General features: G+C 40.5%; 1 protein-coding gene across 4 annotated transcripts in view; it reads right to left on the bottom strand.

Annotated features, from left to right (window-relative positions):
* LOC125005222 (multiple epidermal growth factor-like domains protein 11) overlaps positions 1–7,729 on the bottom strand; it is a 76,527-nt gene extending 68,798 nt beyond the window's left edge. For all 4 annotated transcript variants that reach the window (XM_047580390.1, XM_047580393.1, XM_047580391.1 and 1 more), the window contains exon 1: positions 7,548–7,729. The gene's annotated coding sequence lies outside the window, so the exon portion shown is untranslated. The remainder of the gene's footprint in view (positions 1–7,547) is intronic.
* Positions 7,730–8,250: the final 521 nt, after the last annotated feature.

Raw genomic sequence — 8,250 nt, 5'->3', positions numbered from 1 at the left:
CCTTTTCCTTTCGTTCATTCCTTCCTTCAACTAGTCCTCCCTTGTTTCCTTCTATCCTCCCTTCCATTCCTCCTCTTCAGTGCTTCCTTCCTTCCTTTCCATCCGGTTCCTAAATCTGGATCATGTCTCCAAGTCACGAACCATGTGTCCCTGGTTCTGGTCCAGTTTTGGGTAGAGATCCATTAATGAATGAATGAATGAATGAATGAAGAGCAGGTATTTAAAGACGGACCAGTCGATGGACGTCTAAACGAGGCCTTGGCTGAGACAGAGGCAATACTTCCTCACAACGATACAAACACAAGTTTTTGTGTTTGCAGCGAGTTATAAAACCACAAACCGACATCAATCATTCCCAAATAATTTAGCTCCCGCTGAGCGCAGATAAAACACCAACCAGACTAAAAAGGCAGAGCCGAGTCCTGGAGCTCGTTAAGTTTCTCTGGTTTAAGCCCAAACAGCAGCATGTGAGGTCAAATTAGAGAAGGAATAAAACAGAAAAGAAAAGGAAGGTTGAACCAGTAGCTCACCTGTAAAAGAAAACATGAGGAGAGCTGCAGAGCCTCCTGTCCCCCACTGATAATAGAAGGAGTCGCATCCACATCTAATCCAGGTTTATCATTACGTCTGAAAATAAACTGTGACTCATTATTTTCCAGATCTCGATGCAGTCGGACGGATTCAAAAGAATTAAATGTCTGCTGAACTTTTCGAAGACGTCATTGTTGTTGGCCTCTAAACACGATTTAGTCTTTTTACTCAGGAAATTAGGCTGATTGTGAAGAATAATGCGAGATTGAAGCGGGCGGCTGCAAACAAGCTTCGTTAGTTCACGGTCAAACCTTTGAAAAGTGGAACAGAACAAAAATTGGCTTTTATTTTCAAAAATTATACGCTGGAGTTCAGAGACAGAAAATCTTTTTTATTTTATTTTATTTTTTTAAATGCTGGATTCACTGAAGGTCAGAATGTTGAGCTTTAATTTGGGACACGTGTGGAACATTTCCTATAGATGAAATAAAACTGATTGTTAGAGGTTAGAGGAATGAAAGAAAGAAAAAAGAAAGAAAGAGGAAGGAAGGAAAGGGAGGAAATCAGTAAGAGGATCGTCAGTAATAATTAGTACATTGTCATCGTGCTGCTGACATTAAAGCCAGAGATAAGAAATAATTAATTAATTAATTATCTCCAGTTCCCTCAGATATTTGCTTCAGGATTCACATCACATCCCTTCGTTAAAAAGGACTGAAGGTCATGGTGAGAAGCGTCGGTGGAGAGATCATCAGGTCAATAATTAATAAGATAAACGAGAACCGGATCAATAACAGGAGACGCATCGGTGCAGACGGAAGTTTAGTTTAATCGATCACACATTGAACAACAAGATATTTACTCACACTTTGTTTCTTATAAATGAAACAAAAGAGAAAGTTATTAAACAGAAAAAGAACAGAAAAAATGTCTGACTCCGCCCACTGTGTGGAGGAAAGTTACTGTGGAGTCGTAGCTTCCTAGCCTCCGGGCTAAAAGTAGCTCCTCCTATGTTAGCCTCCAAGCTAATAGTAGCTCTTTCTGGCTTATTGCGTTAGCGTTTAACAACAAACGTTAAACTACAGCAGTGGTAACAGGGCGCTAATGTCCTGGTTTGGGCCTGGTCTGCTGGGAAGGAAGGAAGGAAGGAAGGAAGGAAGGAAGGAAGGAAGGAAGGAAGGAAGGACGCTCACAGCTGATATTAGAAACTAGTCTTGGCTCGTTTTACTCTAATATTTCTGTTCCATGAGTTTCTTTCTTTCTGTTGATGTTTTGATTCATTTTTCTGAAGAAATTTACACAAAGAGTAAAAATGTTTCTTTAAATCACGTCCTAATGTAGAAACGCTTTCGTTTCCGTGTGAATGAACCAGATCATCTGCAGCCGTCTGACCCAGTTTCCACCTCCAACATATTCAGATCATCGATCGACATTTTCTAGGACGACTGATCGACTCTGATTAGTTTGACACTAAACTGAACTGGATCATTAAAACTAAGACAAACACTATTTTATTCTGGCTGCAGCAAACAGGATCCTGTTGAAGCCCTAAGAGGCCGTGAACTCATACAGATTATTTCCCTCGCTTTCCTGAGTTCATCTTACAGTAGGCCTGTTATCATTACTACATTATTACTTCTATTAATGTTCATCCAGATCCCAGAATAAATAACTCAAGATAATTAACTCATATCACGGGAAAACAGGGGAAATACTGTGTATGACCACGCAGGGCTTCCGTAGGGTTGGTAATATTCTACGTAAGGTTGATAATCTTCTATGTAGGGTTGATAATATCCTACGTAGGGTTGATAATATTCTACGTAGGGTTGATAATATTTTACGTAGGGTTGACAATATCCTGTGTAGGGTTGATAATATTCTCTTCAGGGTTGATAATATTCTACGTAGGGTTGATAATATTTTACGTAGGGTTGATATATTCTCTGTAGGGTTGATAATATTCTATTTAGGGTTGATAATATTCTACGTAGGGTTGATATATTCTACATAGGTTTGATAATATTCTACGTAGGGTTGATAATATTCTACGTAGGGTTGATAATATTCTCTTCAGGGTTGATAATATTCTACGTAGGGTTGATAATATTTTACGTAGGGTTGATATATTCTCTGTAGGGTTGATAATATTCTATTTAGGGTTGATAATATTCTACGTAGGGTTGATATATTCTACATAGGTTTGATAATATTCTACGTAGGGTTGATAATATTCTACGTAGGGTTGATAATATTCTACGTAGGGTTGATATATTCTCTGTAGGGTTGATAATATTCTATTTAGGGTTGATAATATTCTACGTAGGGTTGATATATTCTACATAGGTTTGATAATATTCTACGTAGAGTTGATAATATTTTACGTAGGGTTGATAATATTCTACGTAGGGTTGATAATATTCTACGTAGGGTTAATATATTCTACGTAGGGGTGTTAATCTTCTCCTCAGCATCAGTTCTCAGATCTGAACGTTTAATAAATCGTGTTTATAATATTTTACGTAAGGTTGATAATATTCTACGTAGGGTTGATAATATTCTACGTAGGGGTGTTAATCTTCTCCTCAGCATCAGTTCTCAGATCTGAACGTTTAATAAATCGTGTTTATAATATTTTCAGACCAACACATTCTCCAGAGTTTGTGGCAACCGTCCAGGTCATGCGAATCCTCAGCGACCCGTCCCATCAAGCCTCCTCTGTCTGTTCTGAGTATAATGTGTTTCCCATGCGACCCCCCCCCCGGGGCTGAGACGTTCATGATGCTCTGTAATGGTCAGCTCCATCGGCCTCCCTCCCGTCCACCCCAGGCTCAACCACTTAAAACTCTTTCATGTTGCTTCCTTTCTCTTTTCTTGCAGCTCGCTCTCTCTTTGTTGCAGGATGAATAAGACGCTGAGAGCCGAGGGGCTGCTGGCCTTAATGGTCTCCACCACCACCACCACCACCACCAACCCCCTCCTGCCCCTTTTCTTTTTTATTTTAGTTTTTATTTTATACCTCCACCTCATGAGCTATTTGAATTTCATGGCTGACGACGTCGCCTCATCCTGAGAGAACGAACCTCTCAAACTCCAGAACTCACAACTTCCTGCTTCAAACTCAGACGCCGTCTTTGGTTTTAACTCTTTTCCACCTATCAGCCATAACATTACGACCACTAACACAAGATCCATCTTGTGAATTGAGTGTTCTGCTGGGAAACTTTTGGACCTGGTGTTCATTGGTGTGGATACTTAGACGTGTAGCACCCACCCAGACCAGACCAGACCAGACCAGACCCCACCCTACAACCCATCCTACAGAACCTCATCCCTCCATGAAACATGGGGGCGCTAATGTCCTGGTTTGGGCCTGTTCTGCTGCATCTGCTCATCATTGATGGACCAATGAACTGTGAATTCTACCAGTGAACTCTAAAAGAAAACAAGGAAGGAAGGAAGGAAGGAAGTGAAGGTCCATGTCCATTCTCTGATGAGTCAGTACAAAAGAAACCTACACAAAACTAGGAAGGTGGTCATAATGATATGGCAGATATCAGGTTCACGTACATTTAAACCCACTGATGTAATATTGTTTTTTAAAGTCTAATATTTTCTCTTTCTCGTCTGTTTTCAGAACGTGTGTGAAAATCTTCTGATTATTGAAGCTTTTTATGTAGAAACGTAGAAAATATAAAACCAGAAGGATCCTGGTCTTTAATAAACAGCTCCAACACCTTCGCCCGCAGAACAACAGAGAACCTCAACAACACAGAAATACTGAATAGCCTTTGTGTATTTTCTTTGTGATGGTGGAAACGTATTTCCTTTAAAAATAAAGCGCACACCCGACGGCAGCCACGGAGGTGAAGCTCATCACAGCTACACTACAGAGTGTTCCTGTGTGAAATTGAACCTCTTATTTTATTTATTTATTTATTTTCTTGTACTGTTTGGGCCCAGAATCATTTCTCCTTTTCAAATGTGGTCGGACGGCTGCGAGAGCCGCTCACAACAGCCGGGGCTGAAAATGAATTTTTGGGGTTGGAAACGCGTCTGGAAATGAAAACGTCTCCTTTAATGCGTCGCAGCGTCGGAGCACAAACAAACAGCTTCTCCAAACTCTTCTGCACGAGCAGAAACAGACTTTACGTGGAATGAGATGTTTCCACGTGTCTCCAGCAAATCAGAAATCAAACCACATCATCTCATGAACCGCACATTACACTCATCCTGCTGCTAATCAAAGGTCAAACCTGTTCTCACTACGTTCTGCTAAATAAAGGAAGAACTCACACATATAGACAAACACAGGAGGATGTAGCTACGCGACGTCACAGCCACTGAACATGCAGATCAGCAGCATTAGTTTGAATCATCGGCTTTAACAGCATCTAAACTGGAAAACTCAATAAAAACACGGTGAAGAGCTGTTGTGTGACTGAACCAACAGGTCTGAAAAACAGTCAGAGATATGTTTTATATTTTTACAGAAATCTGCCAGAGAACAGAGAAGAAAACGTTTCACTGCTTTAGAAGAAACAACTGGAATCCAGACTCAGAAACCTGTTGTTGTGGTTCATTTAGTGTCAGCTGATATTAATTTATGCTGTATTTACTGATGAAGTCACATCAGGTTCTGGTTGTTGTACAATTGTACAATCATCAGAACTGAAACTAACTGAAACTGAGGCTGATCCACTTTTCTAGATCCACACTAGTTCACATGGATCATTGTTGAGTCCAGTTGTTCTTAATTTGATCTGTTAATCACATGTCGCCATGTTTTTACCACTCAGGGGGCGTGGCATCGGGGCGTGGCCTGGGGGGGGCGTGGCCCAGTCAACACATACCTTCCATTGAATATATAGAAAAAATAACTGCAAATGTTTCTGTTCATTTTATTATTATTATTTCCTTCTTCTCCTCCTCTTTTATCTTCCTTCTTTCCTCCCTTCCATCCTTCCTTCTTCCTTCCATCCACTCTTCCTCTTTCTCTCTTCCCTCCTTTCCCTCTCTTCTCTCCTTCCTTCCTTTACTTCCATATTTCGATATGATTTTTTAATAAATCCGGTAATCGGTCACGCTGCTGTTTAACTTTAGAGACATGACAGTTTAAATGTGTTAAATATAAATAAATATATCAAAATAAATGACACCGTAATTATCCCTGTTTGTTCATTTCATCTTGAAAACATTTAATTTTTTTTTTTTTTATCTCTGAGCTGTAAATGTCCTCAGATCAGTTCTACATGAAAACCTGATCCAAACAGCTCATCCTCAGTCAGTCGACTGCATTAAATCCTCCTCAACCAGTAGAAAATGTTGTGAACATGTGATTATGCATGAAAAAAAAAATATCCCGTCAGAATTTTGAAAAATATTGTGCAACACATCTTCAGTTTTACTCTCTTTACTGTGGTTTTTCCTCCCTCTCTCCCTCCTCATGTAACTAGTGTCACGTCTGACTGAGACCTGATCACGTTTGGTCGTTTTAGGACACATTTTATTTCCAGGTGTAAACTCAGAGCCTCCAGTTTGAGGATTATTAGAATGAATGTGCTTTAAACCGCTGTGAATAACTAAGTAGAAAAGTTTCAGACTATTTGTTTTTAAATCAATTACCTGGAGGAGAACGAGGGATGTTTACACGTCGCACTCTTCTTCCCATCGATCCGTCGCTTCGGCTCAAACCCAGAGGAGCTGCAGCCTCGTTTACTTCTCAGATAAATCTTTATCCTTTTTGATTTATTTATCTTCTTCTGTGACTCTGAACAGTTCATACGAAGCCTCGCGTCCCGTCGCTCCCACCGGCTGCATCAGGAGCCTCAGCTTTTAGTTTAGGCTTCGTATTTATTTTATGGATGTTAGAAGCAGAGTGTTGCACGGTGCTAGTGCAGAGTTTATATGATGATAAACGTCCTGAATTATTTCCAGAGCCAGATCTGTTCCTGGCAACTTTATTTTTGATTCCTCAGCTCAACCGTTGACCCTGCACCAGCATCACCTTAAAAAAAAACTAAAACACTTTAATTAGAGTAAGAGCTCGGGAGTCGTCAAAAGCTGCATTACTATTATTGCAAAGGCACATTTGTGACAAACGCCTCGCTGACATATTGCTCCACAGTAAATGCAGCTACTTGAGGAGAGCGGGGATTGAAAAGCACTTCCCAGCTCCCTCTCTTACATTTGCTGTTTTCTTTTATGAATCTACTGCCTCTGAGTTTCATCTGTCTCATGCAAAGATACCGGTGATTTGAACTGCTGAGTATAATTCAACCACACAATCACTCCTTCATCGCAGGCATAATCAGCTGATGCCTTGATGCCTGATGTCTTTCATGTGCATCCAGCTCAAGGTCGCCATCTAGTGGCCAGTTATTCTCCTGTGAAGCTGCCTCCTGCTGTGCAGCCTCCGGGGGAATCAATGGAAACAGTTCAAACAGCAGTGACCGGTCTGAGCCCATCTAATTATCATCATCATCATCATCATCCTCATCATCAGCGAAGAGGCAGCTTCATCCATTCATGCTTCAGCTGCACTAAAAGCTGCAGAGCTCTGACCCTTCACACTGGAGTCACTACATTTAAAGAAATAAATCACAGCCACTGCACATGAAGTTACAGAAAAAAACAAAAAAAACTAAAATTAGTTCTGAAAATAACTTTTTTTTATCCCTATGATTAATTGATGAGTTGGCCTAATTGGAGGGTTTTATGCATTTATTTATTCTTGGAGTTTAACTAATTCCAAACACTGCTTATTCAGCTCGAAACTGCGGCCACTTTTAATGCAGCTTAGCTTTTAATGCATGCGGGTCATTAAAGGAGGGAATGGATCAATATTTAAAAAAAGAAAAATAAGAAACACAAACGTGTTCAACGCAGATAGAAAATCTACAATTCTTTATGCATTTAGATTAAATATAAACTAAGTGTTTCAGGTGACTTTCCGTCTCCACATGTTTGACACGCGTGTAAACGAAGTGAATAAAACACGGATGATCAGATCTTACCTGCAGCTGAACGCGTCCTAAAGAAAGTTCCCCGGTGCAGGTGAACGCGGAGTCGCAGCTGGAGCCATGAGGCGGATTTTCAAGCCGATGTCGAGTCAGAAAACGAGAGCAAAGTCCTGAGCAGCGTCCGTGTCGGTGCAGCCTCAACTTCAGCCTGTGCTGCTGATCTGCCGCAGCTCCGCTCCGCGTCCGCGTCCACGGCGCAGCCAAAGAGCGGCGGAGGCGGCGAGAGGACTCACCCCCGCACCTCACCCCACCGCCCGGTCCGCTGAACACACACACACACACACACACAATAAAACAAAACACAACACATTTTAGTCTGTAACTAAACACAGACATTCTGACTTTCATCTTTGTATCAATCCACAAATATAAAACTCGGATTTTAATCAACACAACACATTGAATTGTGACTCAAGTATCGTGATACGTATCGTATCGTGAAGTCCTTACCAATACCCACTAGTGTATAGTCTACTACATTGTGTATTGTCGAAAATGTTACACTCAGTGAACTTCAGAAGTTTGTATCTATAGAAGAGAGGATCTACTCATGTGTGTCTATAACCTCAATAAAAAATAAAATAAAATAAAATAAAATAAAATAAAATAAAATAAAGTAAAAAGGTAAGAAGAAATGTATTTTAACCCTTTACAGAGCTCTGTACACACGCTGCATGATGCAATATGTCAGTTTTTT

The sequence above is a fragment of the Mugil cephalus genome, chromosome 3, assembly GCF_022458985.1.
Source record: "Mugil cephalus isolate CIBA_MC_2020 chromosome 3, CIBA_Mcephalus_1.1, whole genome shotgun sequence".
Lineage (NCBI taxonomy): Eukaryota > Metazoa > Chordata > Actinopteri > Mugiliformes > Mugilidae > Mugil > Mugil cephalus.
This window is presented reverse-complemented; position numbering and strand designations above follow the sequence as displayed.